This window comes from Pteronotus mesoamericanus, unplaced genomic scaffold, assembly GCF_021234165.1.
Source record: "Pteronotus mesoamericanus isolate MK-2021 breed Mesoamerican mustached bat unplaced genomic scaffold, CSHL_Meso_final scaffold_31, whole genome shotgun sequence".
Classification (NCBI taxonomy): Eukaryota; Metazoa; Chordata; class Mammalia; order Chiroptera; family Mormoopidae; genus Pteronotus; species Pteronotus mesoamericanus.
Window position 1 is genome coordinate 15,792,229 of NW_026555312.1, and position 19,496 is coordinate 15,811,724.

Consider the following 19,496-nt stretch of genomic DNA (forward strand, 5'->3'; position numbering starts at 1 on the left):
CCAACAGATTTATGGCTTAGAAGCAGCAGAAGACCAGCTCAGTCCAACATGGCAACTAATTCCTTGCAGTAACCCCTAACCTCATTATATGTTCATTGTAAGACATTAGTATACTAAACAACACACCCCAAACCACTGTTGTAATCAAAAAGCCCATGTAAGGACACAGAATGGCCGATGGGGCTCTTCTGAGAAGTTTCCGCCCTTTCCAGGAAAAATCCTAAATATTCTCCTCCTTTTGAAGGCCCAACCCCTTCATTAAATGAGCCTCAATAAAAGAAGTAAATCCCACAAGGGAGGGGCTGCTCTGCCTGCAGAGTAGCCAGGCCCTGTCCCACTGCTTCACTAACAAACTCTCTTTTGCTTCCAACTCAACGCTGTCTCATATTTGAATTCTTTTCTGCTTGAAGCCAAGAACCCACAGTGGGTTGCAGGCCTTTGGGTCCCTGGACCCCTGGAATGTCTGCATCATAATGGCAGAGTATACAAGGGTCAGATGTTATTCCCTCATCGACCACCCTCCCCAGGGCTCACACGCGACTGTGTCTGTCTCTGCAGTTTCACTACCAGCTGCCGCAAACAAGCAGGAGACACTTCTGGACCTCACCCCAGGCTCACCGGCCTTGCCAGGCTGACTGCTGCTGAGAGGAGCAAGGAGCCCAAATCTGGAGATTTTGAGTTCCTGAAGCCTAAGAGCATCCTTGGTTGCTAAGGCCACACAGCTGAAAGAACTGGGAGCAGAAGTCCAAAAGTGGCAAAAAGTTCCTTCAAAAATGATGAAGTGCCCACTGAGGGTGGGGTCTTGAAGCCAATCATTATGGGAATGTCTAAGGCAATTCAGCCTTCTAATGAGGATACAAGCTGGTAGTGCCTGGGCAGACTGCCTGCATTTAAAGCTCTTCTGGTTGGTCCTCAAGTGGTTTCCACAGCAACACCTTTGACCCAACCCTGACACAGGTGGGTTTAGAGCTCCAAAGTGAAAACCAGGCCATACTATCTGGCAAGCTATCCAGCACAGGAGCCAAGGCATCCAGAGATTTCTAGAAACACCCTTGGGATCTTCTAGAGCTCTATTCTTCATACTTCCTCTCTGACAGCCCCTAAAACCAACCTCAAAAGCAAAGAGGTACCCATGTTTCAGCAGCAGGAGCCATCTTCACCTCCATTTGTGACACCACATGGGCCCATCCCTTCAGAGCTTCTGGCTCAGTCTCCTTGGAGATGATCAACTTTTCCCAGGAGGACACTGATGCTGATCCACAGCAAAATATGTTCCAGGAGGGCCAGGGTGGGTTTTGTGTTCAGCACTGCATCTCTACTGCCTAGAACACTGTCTGTACATAACAGGGGCCTAATAAAACTTGCTGTCTGAATGAATCATAAAGTCACCCATCAGTAAGGTTCAAAGCAGTGGCCAGGCCAGCCCCTGAGGCCTGTCCCCAGTGTGGGCTCCACTGCTTCATATCCCCTCATCTGGCTTACCAAACACTTCTCGGTTTTCTCTTGTGTAAAATGCGGCCCAGTGGAAACTGTGAAATGGAAGTGATGTGATTGGATTTTGAGGAAGAAAGCCAAATCTGGAAGAATCAAGGAGGTTGAACGGAACCAAAAAAAAGAATGGAAGAGAGAAGAATTCGTTTATCATGGGGTGGGGTCGGGGGAGGTGTGATGGAGGTTGAGAGGTGTGACCTGAGTGTCAGAAAAGACGGCAAGACCAGGTAACAGCTAGACATGGGGTGAGAGAGAGGACAGAGTTATGGTTTGTCCCAGATTTCCCTAGCTCAAGAGTAGGAGGCAACGTTATTAACTAAAATCAGAAAGATGCTAAAAAATAGTTAAAAGAGCACTTTGTGCTAAAGTAGAAGACTCAGCAATAGTATAGTCACAAATGTCTCATTTATCTCTCTGAGAAATTTGATTGAGACCTACAGATACGCATGGCCATGATGGCTAAATCAGACAATGAAATGTATACCCTACTGATATATAATTCATAAGACATATACCTGGTATTCATCTTCCTTCTAGAAATATTCATGACCTTTTTAAACACACAGAATGCACATGGAACAGAGCTAGAGGTCACGGTTATGTAGGGTTTGTTGTCTTCTATCAGCTGTCATGGGGCCACGTGGACCAGAACAGGCTCTGGTCTGAAAGCAATAGTTACCACATTCTGAGTGCTTGCTGATTGACAGCACTTGTTTTTCAAAGGTACTGTAAATTCCAGCTCATTGTTCTATCCCATTTTCCTTTCAGAGGCAGGAGAGGTATTTGGCGGGCCTGAATAAAGCTGCAGGTGTTCTAATCCCTTTTAGGGTGGGCCTGAGTCATGCCCTTTCATTCTCCCTCACATTCTCTTCCCGCCCTTGGAGTCTTTCAACTCTCTTCCCCTTTTCATTTTGGCTCCTGACTTTTTTAATCACATAGTGTGGCTTTATGTAAAGGTAAATTGTTCTTTGGAAATGGCTATTTCCACAACACATGGACATGTGACATAGATTGGATGAGTCCAAACAAATTCCAGTCCTTATTCTGTAGATTTGGTGCACAGAAAGACTAGAGGGAGGAGGAAGGATGGCAGGTCTAGAAGGATCCACTGAACAAATTCCCAGACAAGCCCCTATCATGCTGGGGGTAGGATTGCAGCAAGAACAAGGGAGTGCTATCCTCAAGGATACAGTCCAGGGGACTTGCTGTGCCTGATGCCACCTCCCTGAGGAGAAAGTTTTGTCACTTCTGTGCCCGAGATGTTCAAGCTCAGGTGTGGAGCAGTGACCACATTCCCGGCATCTAAACCTTATTAGTGGCAAAATTCCCTGGTCTCCAGACTCTGCCCTTTTTATCATGACTGCCTACTGGCTGAATGGGGGATAATTCTGTCAAAGATTTTAATGATTCTTGTCACCTAGTAAGCAGGAAAAAAAATTTTTTTTTTAAGAACCAGAAATCCAGTTTAGTGCTTTAATTTCAAGATTGAGGTTGCCTAGAATAACTTGCAGATTTGACCTATTATTTAATACTCCTTGTGATAAGACAGTGTGCCTTTAACTCTAAAGATCCTATTACGCAACGGAAAGGAAGTGAAGCTCTTAAACCAGTTTAGTAAATGACAGATCCAACATTTTAGAAGGCCCATAAATACCATGTAGAATTTTGGTTACTAGCCCCTCCCCTTGCTCTGTATCTGCCTTCCTCTAATTGCTGTGTCTATTTAGTCATATTGTGACCTAATGCCATACCTCAATCTCAGAAATGGATGGTTGACAGATAGTATTATCAGTAGGCTGTTTCAAAAGAACTTGTTCCAAATTTGTCAGGCAAGTAAGGCAGCAGGAAGCCCGACTTTGTGGTGAAGATTTGGGCACTTTTAACATTCAAATACATTTTCTTAGCCGTGGCCAGGTTGCTCAGTTGATTAGAGTGTCATCCCTGTATACCAAAACATTGCAAGTTTGATTCCCAGTCAGGACAACCGATCAAAGTTTCTCACATCGATGTCGATGTCAATATCTGTCTGTCTGTCTGTCTGTCTGTCTCTCTCTCTCTCTGTCCCTCTCATTCACCCTCTCTCTCTTTCTTCTCACTCTAAAATCAATAAAGATATTCTCAGTGTGAAGAGTTTTTAAAAAGTAAGACAAAAGCATTTCCTTAAAATAAAAGAAATTCCAGTTTACCTTCTAAGCAGGAAAGACACTGAGGATGGGAGTGATTCAGATCTCCAGGCAGGCCTTGTGAGCTGAGTTGAGTGTGGGCAGAACACACTGAGAAATCACACTCCAAAACCCGCACCACACAGTGCTATTCATGTGGAGACATCAGCACATACCACCCTGCCTTCAGCTATCCCCAAAGGAGTGGCTGCCTTAATCAAAAGCAATCTGCCGCCTGCTAGAGGGGCAGGAGGCAAAACCACAAGTAGTGACAGGCTCTGAAGAAAGTAGAGACAACGTAAGTGAGAGTGGAATCTTCCCAACTGTATAGTCTGGGGAAAAAACCAGCTCAGCCACACCCAGCCACAGGAATATGGGAAAGGGAAAGAGCACACAAGAAGGCAGGTCAGCTTCCTATTTAGCGGGGAAGAGAACCAGCAACAGTCTTAGAGTTGGCATGCAGAAAATGTTTGTGGAATGAACAGGCCTTGAGTGCAACTGACCCAGGTTTGAATGTAGGCCCATGATTTTGTATGGCCCTGAGCAACTCACTGGAACTCTCTGAGCTTCACTTTCCTCGTGAGTTGCAATAACTACTTCAGAGACTCACTATGAGGATGACATGAGATGATATGTGTACACACACATACACATACCTAACGCAGTGTCTGACACATAGTAGGTTCTCACTTAATGTTGGTTTTCTTGTTTAATCCTGCATCTTATTCACACATTTTGTGAAAGTCATTTGAGGCAGGGATTTCTACCAGAGAGACCTTCACATCCAGGTTAAATGTATTAAGCATTTAATACGTTGAATCCTACCCAGATATTTAGAAGCAAGGATGGAAAGAGTTAATTCCACAGAATTCCATTCATTGCAGAGACATCACCCTGCTCTCCCAGGTTCTACAAGCATTCATCCACAGACTGGACCAGAGACCTAGAGCCTTGATGCTCTCTGCTAAATACCTTTCACCTGCCCCTATTTTCCTGAGGACCATGGTCTAAGATTCCCAATTAGTTTTGTCATTCTTTTTGCAAGTGGTTTGCCACTCGTTCACCCTTGCCCTCCAGAATCTGGTCTTTGCTTAGATGTCCTTCTCACCCACATGGAAAATGTGTTCCTTCTCTCAAGCATGACCCCTCCCCTTGAATGGAAGCCTCTCCAAGGGGATTTTCCCACAGTGATTCTGTCTATCAGTGAAGTCTTGAAATGATGTTTCATATAGTTTACATGTGTATGCAGAGCCTCTGACTGCCTTGCTTTTTTCCTTATCTTTTAATTTTCCCCAAGTTTAATATATATGACACAGTTGATCCTTGAACAATGTGGGGTTAGGACACTAACCTCCCTTCACAGTCAAAAATCCATGTATAACTTTTGACTTTCCAAAAACTTAACTACTACCAACCTATATTGACCAGAAGCCTTACCAGTAACATAAACCATCAATTAAGACATATTTTATATTTTTATGTATTATATACTGTGTTCCTACAATAAAGTAAGCCAGCAAAAAGGAAATGTTATTTTTAAAATCATAAGGAGAAAATACATGTACAGTACTATACATATTTATTGAAAAACCTCTGTGTATAAGTGAACCCATGTAGTTCAAACCCATGTTGTTCAAGGGTCAAGCAAATATTCATCTAAGATTCAGCCACTAAGCACCTAGCAAACCCTTCAGCCATACTCTGTGATTTTTTAAATTTTTTTAAATTTATTAATAGAGAGGAAGTGGAGGCGGGGAGAGAGAGACATCGATTTGTTGTTCCACTCATGTGCAGTCACTCATTGACTCTTTGACTCTTGTATGTGTCCTGACTGGGGATCAAATCCACAACCTTGGTGTATAGGGACAACACTCTAAACAACTGAGCTACCTGGCCAGGGCTGTGATTTTTTTTTTTTAATTTGGATACTGTTTATCTGGAAGTGAATCTTTAAAAAAGGGATAAGCTAGATGGGAGTTGAGGGAAAGAAGTTGTCAAAAACCAAGAATTCTTCTCCCCACCCTTTGTCCAGCCCTGGAGCTCTTTAATCTCTGAGCTCCAAAGTAGGGTCAGGCTCAGTTCCTGCCTCAGTTCCTGAAATAAAGGATCGGAGGGATGGGCAGAAAACACCTCTAGAAGCTGCAGAAGGCAGCTGGTAGGCCGTGCCTTCTCCACCCCAGGCACCTGACTTAGGGTCTATTTCTACCTCAGCTCTGAGGGAAAGGAAGTTCTGTTTAAAAAGAACATTTCCCCAACTGGTGTCTCAGCTCTCAGTGATTAAAGAGAAGTAGCTCAAAGAGCCACGAGTTCAGGCCATTCTAAGCTCCCACCAGAGGAGCTAAGTCAGTTTACATGGCACCACCACTCCACAGCTAACCAGAACATCAAGTGTCCTGGCATGTGCACACACACCCAAGAGGAAGTCCGTTACCTAACATTAGGTTGTGTTATATGAACTAGACCTGAAATGGAAATGGTTGCCTTACTCAGAAATGGCCTGTTTGACACCAGCCTCGGCTGCGGTTCTGCCATCACTGCTACAATACACAGATGTGACACAGCTCTGAGCCTCAACCATCGTGGATCAAAGGGTTTCTTCTCTACTGCTGTCAATCAAGGACATAGAGCAACGTGGTAGGTTGAATGGTAACCCTCCAGTAAGACATGTGTCTATGTCCTAATCCTCAGAAGCTGTGATTGTGACCTTATTTGGAAAAGGGGTTTTTGCAGATTTAATTAAATTAAGGTTCTCAGGAGGAGATCATCCTGGATCATCCCAAGGGTCAGCAGACCAAATGACAAGGAACATTAGAACCATCGGAAGCTAGAGAGGAAAGGAAGGATTTTCCCTAGAGCCTTTGGACAGGCACGGCCTTGGGGAACTTGTTATGGTCACCCCAGGAAACTAATTTGAGGGAGTAGGAACAGATTTGTCACCCCCAAGAACCTGGCCTTCCTCAATCCATGAGCACCACTTTCTTCAGTCTCATGCACTCTGCACAGCTACACAGATCCCCAAGTTCCTGCTAGAGTGAGGAGAGTCAGGGACTATTGGAGGTAAGTTGAGTTACCTGGTTCTTCAGGCAGGAAGTTAAAGCAGGAAGCAGTCCTGCTCAGGAGGCACTGGCATGTACACAGCCCGAGGCCTGCCTCAGAATCAGTGAGCAAGTGAGCAGTCGCCTGTGCTCTTCCTCCTCCCCTCAGCTGCCTCTCCTGTCCGACGATAAGCCCTTGCTCTGTCTGGGCACTCATACTGAGGCGTCTGTATCAACAGGGCTGCTATAAAGGTTGTAGGTGTGTGTGGTGCATGTGGTGCCTGGCTGAGGGGTCAGTAAGGCCTGAGTTCCAGCCACTCTCTGTTCACCACCAAATATTCTCAGGCCTGCATTTTCACAGCCCAGAGGAAGGCGCATCTCTCCTCAGTTTGCCCACTCAAAGGAGGCATCTCTTAAAGGCATAAAAACATACTGTTGGGTGATGAAGTTTTAGAAATAGGTTGTGGTGACAGTTCTACAACGTTTTGAATATAACTGATGCTATTGGATTGTATACTTAAAAATGGCCCGGGCCAGGTGGCTCAGCTGGTTGGAGTGTCATCCTGTGCACCAAAAGGTTGTGGGTTCAACTCCTGATTAGGTCACATACCTAAGTTGCCGGTTTGATCTCCAGTCAGGTAGCCTATGAGGGGGAACCAATCAATTTTCTCTTTCCCTCCCTGCCTCCCTCCCTGCCTCCCTCCCTCCCTCCCTCCCTCTCTCCTTCAAAGCAATGAAACAATTCCTCAGATGAGAATTTTAAAAAATAGTTACAGTAGCACATTATATGTTAGGTATATTTTACCACAATTTAAAAAGAGTGATAATGTAACATATCAAAAACCATTGCGTTCTAAACTTTAAATGAATGAATTTGTGTGGTATCTGAATTATATGTCAATAAAGCCATTTACTTATTATTTTCAGGGGGTTTTTTCAAAGATTTTATTTACTTATTTTCAGAGAGAGGGAGGGAGAAAGAGAGAGAAACACCAATGTGTGATTGCTTTTCACGTGCCCCCAACTGGGGACCTGGCCTGCAACCCAGGCATGTGCCCTGTCTGGGAATTGAACTATCAACCATTTGATTCACAGACCAACACTCAATCCACTGAGCCACACCAGCCAGGGCTAATGCCATTTATTTTAATGCAAACAAAAAAAGTACATTTTGCAAAAACAAAAAATTTAAGGCTCCAAATAAACTGGATCTGTGGGGAAAAAAAATTTAAAGAGACTGCAAGTACTAGCAGAGTTCTTCAACATCAGCCTTGCACTATCTTTAATGGGCTCCTTTCTCATAGCTGTTTCCTTTGCCCTCCACCTTCCAGACTTGAGCTCAGGTTTGGTGACTTAATGTAGGAAATGGTGTTAGGCTGCAGCTAAAAACCTGGTTTTAGAACTCTTGATTCAATGGCCACCTGACTCACCTACTAAGCTAAACATCTCTCTGACCTTAAAAATCAAATTTTCTTTCTTCTCTGTGCCCCCAAACTCCATGTGCAGGTTCTTCCTTTACCTTTTTTCTCTTTATTAGCACATCCTGCATTTTCCAAGCAATCTCTTCTATCTTGGTTTTCCCTTAAGCCTTTAGCTTTTTACTCCATCACACCTCAGACTTACTGAGTGCTACAATCAGGGTCACAGAATGTTTTGACAGAGGAATCATTAAATAGAAACAATTTTCAATACTCTCTGCATAACTGTACACAGGAAATACAGGTAGATACAAAAAGAGAAGCAATTTGTCAATTTAACTCCTTGGACTACATTGGAAAGAATAACTTAGAATTCCTGGCACACAATATTTGTTCTAAAGGCATCATGAAGGATGGTTGGAAATACCCAGTGATGCTGAAACAACTAGGTTGCAAAAACACCTTGTATATAAGTGCCTCTTGTTCATGAGGAAGTGCCATGCCCAAATCAGGGAACATAATGCAATTAGATTAAATACTAGTGTAAACATTCAGCAACCTGTTGTTTTCCTGGCTGGATGTGTGCCTCGCCCACACAAGGCAGTCAGCAAAGAGAGGCAGAGAAGCTCTGAAGTCTGGAGGAAAGCACTTTGAGCAAAGAAAGGAAGGAAAAAAGAAATGGTCTTGAAGAGATAACATTCTGCGACACATAAGAGGTAGCATTTGGGAAGATGTTAAGAGATTTAGAAGAAGGGATTAGACATGTACACGCAGCTGTAAGCATGTTTTATCTTATTCGAATTTTTAGGAAGTCAGCAATTTGCATACTGCACCTGCATTAATTAGATACTTGATTGAGCAGAGGCTTCTCCTTCCTTTCGTCCGTCAAACTGTCTAGAATGACATTGAGGGAATTAACTCTGATGTTCAAACAAGTAGCAGGGAGGAGAGACTGAAGTCACCACTCAGTGAAATAATTTGGCATTTTTATTAGGAAATCATTATATTTACTAAAGGAAAATCTCATTTTGATTGCAAACACAGAAAAATGAAGCAAGTAATTTCAAAGGCTGCATGGGGAAGATTAGTCAAGTACATAGTTTTCCCCAAAGAAAGACAAACTGAACAGGTAAATCCAACTCCTGGGTATTCCGAGTTGTGGGTGGATTAAACATCATCTCTCTTTGTTATTCTGTATGCCTGCCTGCTGGCACTGTTGGATGGCTATGTAAAAGTTATTCTGAACTATCAAACACTCATTTTCCAGGGTCCTTTGTACCTAAGGGTGTCGGTGTGACTTGGCTTTAACAAAGGAGACAAAAGAAAATTTGCTGAGGATGAGGGTTGAGGTATAGAAGACTTTCTCTCCTGGTAAAAGATCCAGGGAGGAAAAGAGAGTGAGCTATACTGTCTCTTCCCCTTGTTTCTACCTTGAACATGGTTTTGATGCATTGGGCTTCAGTGGCCATTTTGATTCAAGGACACAGACAAAAAGCTAACAAGTAAGGATTTGAGAGTGAACAGAGATAAACACACCTGGCTCCCTGAAGACTCAACTGAGCAGCTGAACCAGCACCAGCTTCCAACTACCTCTAGATTTCTTAAAGGGAAAGCAAGTGCCTATGGATTTAATGTGCTGTTGGTTGGGATTTCAGTTACTAGCATCCCAGAGCATTCCTAGCAGACAGAACAAGTAGCGGGAGTCCCAGTGGGCCTAAAGCAGGACCTAGAACCTGGTGTCTGATGAATCAGGGTCACCAGTAGCCTGCAGGCATCTGTTTGTGCGTAAAGGAGGAAGAAGATGCCTAGGGAGAAAAACACATGGGAGGGACAGTATCGGACCTGTGGCCTTGGTCTATGGAGAAAGGGCCAGCAGGCAGAAGGAGTATTTTAAAAGCTAAGGGGTTTTGTGAGAATGGAGCATTAGCAGAACTTCTTCAGGGCCCCAATTACAAAGTACAGCACAGACCAGCGGGCAGCCACCTGCTCCCCATGTCTGTGAGAAATTCAGCTTGGCTCAGGCCCAGTTAGAATGGTAAGAAATACAGAACTATTTGGTCACTTGCAGCTTTGCAAGTCCTGGAACATGGTACTCTGGACAGAGAATGTCCACTGCTCTCCTGGAAACTGGGAAGCACTGGACGTCCATTTACAAGGGAGCAGAGCTGGAAGACTGCATATGAGAGAGGGCTGCTCGGCAAACATGGGTAGTAGAACCATTGGGTCATGTAGTATGTGTAGGTTCAACTTTTAGTAAATATTGACATGTAGCTTTTAGTAGATACTGACATTTCGTTTTTTGGGGTGTTGCACCAGTTCACGTTGCCTGACACTACAAATATAGGAAATAAGAATTTCAATTGTACCATACATCCTCACCAACACTTATTATTGTCAGTCTTTTTAATTTTAGCCATTATGGTAGGTGTGTAGCAGTGTCACATTATGGTTTAAATTTGCATTTCCCTAAAGATGAGATTTAAGACTTTTACATACGTGTATTAGCCATTTGGATATTTCTTTTTAAAGTCCCTTTTCATGACTTTTGCCCACTTATCTGTTGGGTTCTATATCTTTTCTTTATCAATTAATAAAACTCCTTTATATACACTAGGCATAAGATTTTTGTCAGATAAATATACTGCCAATATTTTTTCCCATTCTGTGGGTTGATTTTCAGTATCTTAATTTTTTTATGTAGATAAATTTATCAATGCATTTTATGGTTATTATTTTTTGTGTCCTGTTTGAGAAAAAATTGCTCATCTTCAGGTCATAGAATAGACCCCTATTTTTCATCTAAAGTTGAATTATTTTATCTTTCACATTTAGATCTATAATAATCATGGAACTGATTTCTTTAAATATGGTGTAACTTGGGAATCAAAAAATTTTTTTTCCATATGAACATCTAATTAACTCAGACCATTCTGGAAAAAAATCTTTTTTTTTTGAATCCTCACCAGAGAATATTTTTTTCATTACTTTCAGAGAGAGAAGCTGGGGAGAGGGGGGAGAGAGAGAAAGAGAGAGAGATGTGAGAGAAAAATATCAATTGGTTGCCTTCTTGAATTCACTCTGACCAGGGATCAAACCCACAGCTTAGATAGGTGCCCTGACCAGGAATCGAACTAACCAACTGAGCCACATCAGCCAGGGCCAAAAACGTTTTTTAATCAATGCACTGCTGTCATAACTTTGTCATAATTCAAGTAACTTTATATGAATGTTCGCTTTTAATACTTGTCTGATACATTGCTTAATATTTCTATTTTAGATGAACGCTATGCTCTCTTAATTGCTGCATGAATATTATCTTTTAATATTATAAACCTTCTAATTCTTTTGTTTTATTCAATGAGTACTTGGCTATTTTCCTTTGCATTTTCATATAAATTTAAAATCAGCCTATCACTTTCCCCAACAAGAAAACAAACAAAACATCCTAAGTATCCTAAATCCTGAAAATTTAGATCAGTTAGATTCCTTATAACACTGAAACTTTTAATCCATAAATACAGTTTATTCCTTCTTTATGGAGACCTTTAGTTTCTCTCATGCTGTTTTGTTGCACATTTTTCATTGTATTGATTCTAGATATATGATGTTTTGGGGTGCTATTGTAAATGGTATAGATTTTATTTCCTTAGTAATTGTTGCTATTATATAGGAATAGCAATACAATTGATTTCTGTATACTAGCTTTGTATTCAGTGGCATTGCTGAATTAATGATTCTCAAAGATTTTCTATAATTTTTTTTGTCTTTTTCTAAGTGCACAATCATATCGTCTACAAATACCAATAGTATTATCTCTTCTTTTTGAAATCTCATGGATTTCATTTCATTTTTTCTTGCTTGAAATTCTAATAAATACTGTAGGAAATTCAGGTATCTTTTCTCATTTATAATCTCAAAGGACTGTTTTCAGTATTTTATCTTTAATCATGATGTTTGCAGTAGATTTTTTTTTTGCAGATGCCCTTTATCAAGTTAAGGAAATGTCTTTTATTTTTATTTGGATAAGTTAGGATCTTATCAGGAATGCATATTAAATTTTATCAAATGTTTTTTCTGCATCTATATTAACAGGCACACCTCCTGTATTCTATTTCTATGTTTCTATATACTTTATATTATTCTATATTCAATTTCTATTTTTCCCTTATTCTATTAGTGTGATCAATTAATATTGCTATCCTTCAGTTATTAAGTTATTCCTACATGTCTGGAATTAACCCAAATTGGTTGTGATTTGTTCCCTTTTACATCAATGGATTTGACTGGCAAACATTTTGGTAAAGAATTTTATATCTGTATTCCTGAAAGAGATTCACTTATAGTTTTTCTGTCCTTGCATTATTTTAAATTATGCCTGGCTTTATAAAACAAGTTTTAAAATGTCTTATGATTTTTTTAATTCTCTGGAAGAATTGTATATAATCAGTTTGATTTATTAAAATTTGGAAAAATTCATTGGTGAAGCCATCTGGGCCTGGGGGTGTCTTAAGGGAAAGATTTTTAATAATGGATACAATTTTAATAGATATTGGACTAGTTGGAATTCCTATGTCTCTCTGTATTCATTTTGATAAGAAAAGTTTTTATAAATTATCAAATGTATTGTCATAAAGTTGTTCACAATGTCCTTGCAAGACGAATCTTTAATAATACCAATTATTTCATTACTGATGTTGATAATTTGTAAATTTGTATTCTCTCTCATGCACACACTCACACATGCACATACACAAATACATAGTCTTTTGTCTTCGTACGGATTTATTAATTTTCTTATTCTTCAAAAAACAACTTTTCAATAAGTCTTTATGTCTATTATGTTAGGGTCTACTTGCGTTTTACTTTCCTAACTCCTTCATATAAATTCTTAAATCATTCTTTTTCAGCTTTTTTTTTTCCTAATATAAGCATTTAAGGTTATATGCTTCCTATAAACGTACATGTTAATGGGCCATATTTTGCCATCCCCTGATTCATTTTGTTATTGATTTCTACCTTAATTCCACTCTTGCCAAAGACTATGATTTCAATGTTTTAAAATTTGTTGAAGCATACTTTATGGCCCAGCACATAATCACTTTTGGAAAGTGTTTCATATGTACTAGTAAAGAATGCATGTTCTGCACTTGTTGGGTGAGGCTTCTTTATGTGTTAATAGGTCAAATTTGGGGGCCTCTTGTTCATACGAACTGTAGTCTTAATTCACTCCTTTGAAAGTAATGTCTTTTTTTTTTTTAATTGGCTATTTTAAAGGTTTTCTCAGCAGTAATATATCCGACCATGATATACCTAGATTTATTTGTCTTGTATTTCTCCTATGAAGTTTACTAAGCTTCTAGAATGTGTGCCTTTATACCTTTATTCAGCTTAGGGAAATTCTTGGCTATATTCTCTTCCAATTTTGCTTCTCTTTCACTCTCTTTCTCCTCTCCTTCTGGGATTAATTATAATCTGAGATTTCTGTTCCATGATCATTGGGCCTTTTTCCTACGCCCCACACTCTGCACCTGGAAACGACCCAAGGGCTCCAGCCGCCCCACGTGAACAAGGCCTGCGGGCACACTTGTAGCCCGTTTACCATGTACACGCCTTGGAAAGTCCTGTAAAGACTCTCTCAGCTTCACTCAGTTCCCATCCTCTATCTTTCTCCTTAAACATATTCAGAGATGTTTCCTTGTGCCAAGGACAGTGACCGTTCAACTCCCTCTTTCATTGACCTTACAACCCGCTTTTACAGCTGTTTCCAAGAGGGCTCCCTGAATAGCCAGAGAGGGTCCTAGGTCAGGGCTTTGCTCTTCTCGGCTTTGGGCTAAACAGCATGCCAGGAAAAAGTAATATAATTCGCAGGGAAGATAAGATAACGCAACTCTGGAGTTAAATAACTGAACTTTTCTCTCCGTGGGAAGATAAGATGGCCACAATCCTTTCTGATCTTCAGGAATGTTTCATTTAGGTCTTTAGATAGTGCCAAAAAATGACTTGATTTAAAGAAAAGAAAAAATAACTGTCTTAACTATCCCCCTGCCCCAAACAAATAAAAAAGAAAAAAGTAAATCCTGTGTACTTTGTATATAGTCCTTGGTGTTTGCCTCACAACAGTCCAATGAGATAGATTTTATCTCTATTTTAAAGCGGGATGAACAGGCTCAGATAACTGAGGCAGTAAATGTTAAAGGCAAGATTCAAACCCAGGATTATTTGTCTATTTTCAAGTCTGGTACTTGAGGTGATACAAAAATTCCACCTCCCTATTGTTTTCCCTTACCTGCCTACTCTCTGAGTTTTCTTTCAAAAAACACGTTCGGTAGATCTAATAAAAATCAGGTGATACAGGTCCCGTGTCCCGTGGGCTGCAAGATCCCTCACATAGATCCGGCTTGCGTGAGCAGCACATGGCGAACGGTAGCTCAGCTCAGCCAGCAATCCAGTTTTGAAGCTTTGCTTGAATTCGGGCCGCTGTGGAGCTGGGCTTCTCAATCCTTTGACCCTTTTCCTTCTCAGTGATTCAGTAATATTTCTGCAGCCATGATCTTCCCCAGCTTTTCTTTGTCTCCTGCCACAATGAACCTTCAGTGACAGCAAGGGCCTAGACACTTGTTTAATGAAAATGGAGACACTTAAACATAAAAACAGAAAAGGAGAGTAAAGAAGGGGTCACAGATGTTCTTAAGAAAGCGAGTTGGTTCCATGTGTGTGCTCAGAAGGCACTGGAAGAGTATGGCCATGCATTGATTGTGCTATTTGTTGGTTTTGAGCATGGACAGAACCATAGAAGGGGCCGAGCAGGTGTGACAGGTCGGAGAGAAGAGGTCGGGAGGGGATGTGGGGACTGTCTCAGTGGCAGTGCTTGGAGCTGTTCCGGGAGGTCCTACTGACACACGATGCTGGGCAGGCTGTCACTGGTGTCCTCACCCTCCTGCCACTCCACCTTCCGAGACGCTCTGTGCCTGTTAGTGTGGCAGGCCCACTCAGCCCGGCCTCTGCCTCACTGGGCAGGCGGTCGCAGCCGTCAGCCGGCATCACTCCAGACGCCTGTCACAGGGCCCGGCACCCACCGTAATTCCTGGGAGCTTGAGATGCACCAAGTTCCCCGCAGAATGCCCAGGATTCACTCAGGAAGCCAGGGCCTCTTTGCACCTTCCTGGTGTTCCCCCAGCTCCCACCAGCTGCCCATCGCACCCACTCGCCTTTGACAAAAACAGAGAGCCCCAGACACAGCAGCCAGGGGATTCTGCTTTCCACTGCTGTTGCCTCCCAGTCAGGTGTGAGGGTTGGGGGGCTGAGAGGTGTGTCGGTTAATCAGTTTTGAAACCCTGATTGCATCTTAATAACAAATGCAAAGCACCCAAGAGCAGCAATTTGCAGTAATGGGAAAAATCAGCAGGTCCCTGGGGTCTGACAGGAAGTAAACACTCTCCAGGCTCAAATTGGGGGGAGGAAGAGTCATTTGTGAAAGTGCCCTGGCAATGCTTAGAGCTGCCAGGGCTCTGTCCTAAGGCGGGAGAGAGAGACTGAAGTAAGAAGAGACCACGGCTCAGCTAAAGGAAGGAGAGGCCGAGTCCGAGTCCAAGTGGCCTCTTTCTCCAGGCAAGTCACCGTCATCAGCCCCGTGCCCCGTCAGAGGGTTCCCCTGTACTACATGCTCTGTCTCTTCTTTCTGCCAAAGGTAAACAGAAAAGATCATCAGTAACAAGATATAGCCAAACAAGCGTATTCAACTCAGAGCATCCCCGGTGGAGGGGTGAACAGGAAAAGGCTCATTTGCCCACTAGCGCGGGCTGGGACCTCGTCATAAAATATCTCCACCCTTCTGGGGGATTCCTATTCTTTACAAATTCCTTGGAATGGAAAGGGCACTTATCCCCACTAGAAGGTGAAATGTTTTTCACAGTGCCAATTTTTCTTCCTCTTTGAAAATGTTCCCAGCACTGAACACACATATTTTTCTTACATGTAATTTGATTTGGATGGTTTCTTGACCTGCATCCAAATCTAGCTGTGGGTAATTATTGCTGTCACTATTGTTATTAATACTGATATTTATCATAATCTCACATGCCAGGGACAGCCCTTAATCTTGCTGTTTTATTTGGTTGAAAGGAAAATGTGCTGCACTGGCCAACCTCCCAGTTTACCCTCATATTATTCACTTTTACCCAACTCCTACTATGTGAATAATTAGCCCAGTTACCAGTGATCTCTCATCAGCTGTAAGTCTAATTTGCATTCAGAGGATAGAGCCAAGGCCAGCAGGGGGGAGTGACAAGAAATCAGATTTATCTCATTATAATGAGAAAATATCTCGTTGTTAGGACTTCTAACCAGATGCCTCCTGAAGTACTGAGCTCCCTGTCCTCAGAAATATTTAAGTAGAAGCCACAAAAATTACCCTTCAGGTATGCTATTTAGGGAAGTAATGGATTACAGCCTTGGTTCTCAAATTTTAGGTCTGTAAGAATCACCTGCGAGGCTTGTTCACTGACTACTGGATCCCATTTCCTGAGTTGCAAATGCAGCAAGTCTGAGGCAGGACCCAGAACTTTCATTTCTAACAAGTTTCCAGGTGATGCTCTGATGTTGCTGGTCCAAGGGCACATTTTGAAATCCACCAAAATAAGGGGAAGGCCAGGTTAGATGACTTAAAGTGTTCTTCAAAGTCTAAGATTTTATGATATTACAAAATAAGAATTATTTAAGAAGTGACCAAAAGTGACTTGCTCAGGGGAAAGGGATAAGATGTGGCTGTTCTCTTACGAACTTATTATGGATATTTAACAGTAGGACAACTTCAGTCTTCACCTTTTAGCACTGTTATGTCTCCATAGATAATGTGATTTATCCCACAAATGCTTAAATGCTGGCTCAGCATATTGCTGGAAATTTTCCAGAGCCTCATTTAGTTCAGGTGGAAATCCACCCATATTCAAAAATATAAACCCCTGGAAATATTAAACTAAAGAAAAAAAAGATAAACCCCTGGTTTTTACTCTCCCTGCAACAACCATATACCTCCTGACTTCAGTGCTTTAACCACAAAAATAAAAGAACAAAAAAAGTCCTTTTCCCTGACACGCGATGAGCTGAACAAGTAACATAACCTTATCATGTGATCTCTTTTACTCTGTTTCCTTCAGGAGCTGTGAAATCCCCCAGAACAATGCTTTTTGTAAGTCCTAAACGAGCCCACAGGCAGCTGTAAAGGAGGCTCTGGTAGTAATTCCCACCTTTCCCCCCATCTGAGTCTGCCATGCCTGGGAAGGCGAGGAGTGGAAGACATGTCTGTGAAGTACGTCTAGGTGGGTGGCTCTCAGAAGCCCTCCCTCAGTGTCGACTAGGGCCAGTGATATGTTTTCTGTGCTCCCAAGAGTGATGCAAGAGACAGAGGGAGAGAGGGAGAGAGAGAGACAGGTTGAGCAGAGACCCGGGTGAGGAAGAGGGGTATCTCACAGAAGCCAGATGTGAGAATACCCAGGCGAGGGTGACCCTTTGGCTCCCCCACCCTCTACATGTCGGTGCCATGTGCCTCTTGGAGAATAGATATAGCCTTGAAGAAACAGGATTTGTCTACATGTAAGTTTGGGCTGAATGGGGGCTCAAAATAGACATTAAATTGTTACCAAATCCAAAACAAATTTTAAAAATTTAAATTTCTTTTTTTTTTTTTACATCTCAAATTTTGATTTAACTTTATACCTAACACAAGCAGCTCCAACTGAAAAATAACAACTGAAATCCTGGAGAATGGGAATAGACAAGAGTCTTACAGACCCATTTTAGCAAAAGAAAATGGATTCTGGGGAACATAAAATGTGTCATCTGTAGCTTGGTATTCTCTGTCCTGGTCTTTTGTGTCTCCTGGAGGCCTGGATGTGGAGAGACTGCAAAGAAGGAACAAACTCTTGATGTTGAAATGAGGCTCTCAGTCCCCTCTTCCTCATGCCAGCCTCTCTCAAAAGGATGTGAAAAGCATGCTAAAATGGTTCCAAACATCTCTCCTCAGGGAAATAAGTCACACTAGTTAGCCTTGAAGTCTATGGGGTCATTGGCTTTGTTCTAGTCCTGACAGTTGTGGAGCAGGAAGCCGAAGCCAGGCACTATGGCCCACCTTGACCTCTGCTGAAAGGAGCCTTTCTCTTTGTCCCTGAACAGGGAGGTTCACAGGAAGTTCTGGACAGGACACGCCATCACCGTGGACGGCAAGGTCAGGGGACTCTCTTGAGGCACCTGCTGAAGTCATTTCATAACCTGATATGACATGTCACCTTCCACTGCTTTTAGCAGTGAGGACATTTTTGTTTTCTCGTGAAAAAGCCTGGGTCACCTGAGGACACTCCTTGCAGCGGTCCAGCTAGCCCGTTACCTTCGTGTCACCCAATTCTCTGTGTTCCCTCCAGGGGAGATAGCCATCTTTTTTACTGTAACAAATACGCTGTAACTGAAAGAGTTAGGAGGATAAAAAAAATCTTTGTAATCTGCTAAATAATGCCTTGATCCCTTGTCCTCTTTCAGAAAGGAACAGAGCACCTAATATCCCAACAGGGTTTAACCTGGGCTTACCAAAAAGAAACACAATTTTTAAAGTAAATAAAAGTATAATATGAACCAGACATACATACAAGTATTTTATCTACAGGTTAAAAAAAAATGCATCTCCAAAGTAAAATTTGGGCAAAGAGCATTACAATGTAAGAATAATTAGATCAGATCACCTGTTCATTATGTAAATTGTATAGGGACAGGCATAGCAATTCATATTATATCTTATTAATATAATATGAATTAATAATATATATTAATATTATATATTAATATGATATAGCATATCATATTAAGAAACCTATCAACTCACCTATAATCACTTATTCAGCAGTTATTGATATTCTGCACAACCCTCAGCACCTCCCTAGGAATAGTGGGACACATAAAAAGAATATACAAACTATCTTTACTCTCACAAAAATGACAATCTAATTTGGGCTCAAGTTTTTACCTAGAGACAATTGGAGAACAATACAAAAAAATTGTTGCAATCAGTAATCACAATAAGAATAATTGCTGACATGCATTAAGTCCCAGGCCCTTTGGTAAGCATTTTACATATGTTATCTCATTTAATCCTTAGGGAAACAAGTTAATGCTCTTTGTCATTAGACCGACTTTATAGAAACAGAGATGGAGAGATTTGAACTGGTCTAAGGTCCTGTGGTAAGAAAGGCAGGACTTGAACTTAAGTCAGCTTGACTTCAGAGCACTTAAGCACTCCCCAGGTCTGTCCATGTGTTAATGGGAGGAGTAGAGAGTACATGCTGTGGCCATTCAGGGAAGATAGAACACTTGGGCTCCAGACTGTCGAAGGAATCCATAAGGTA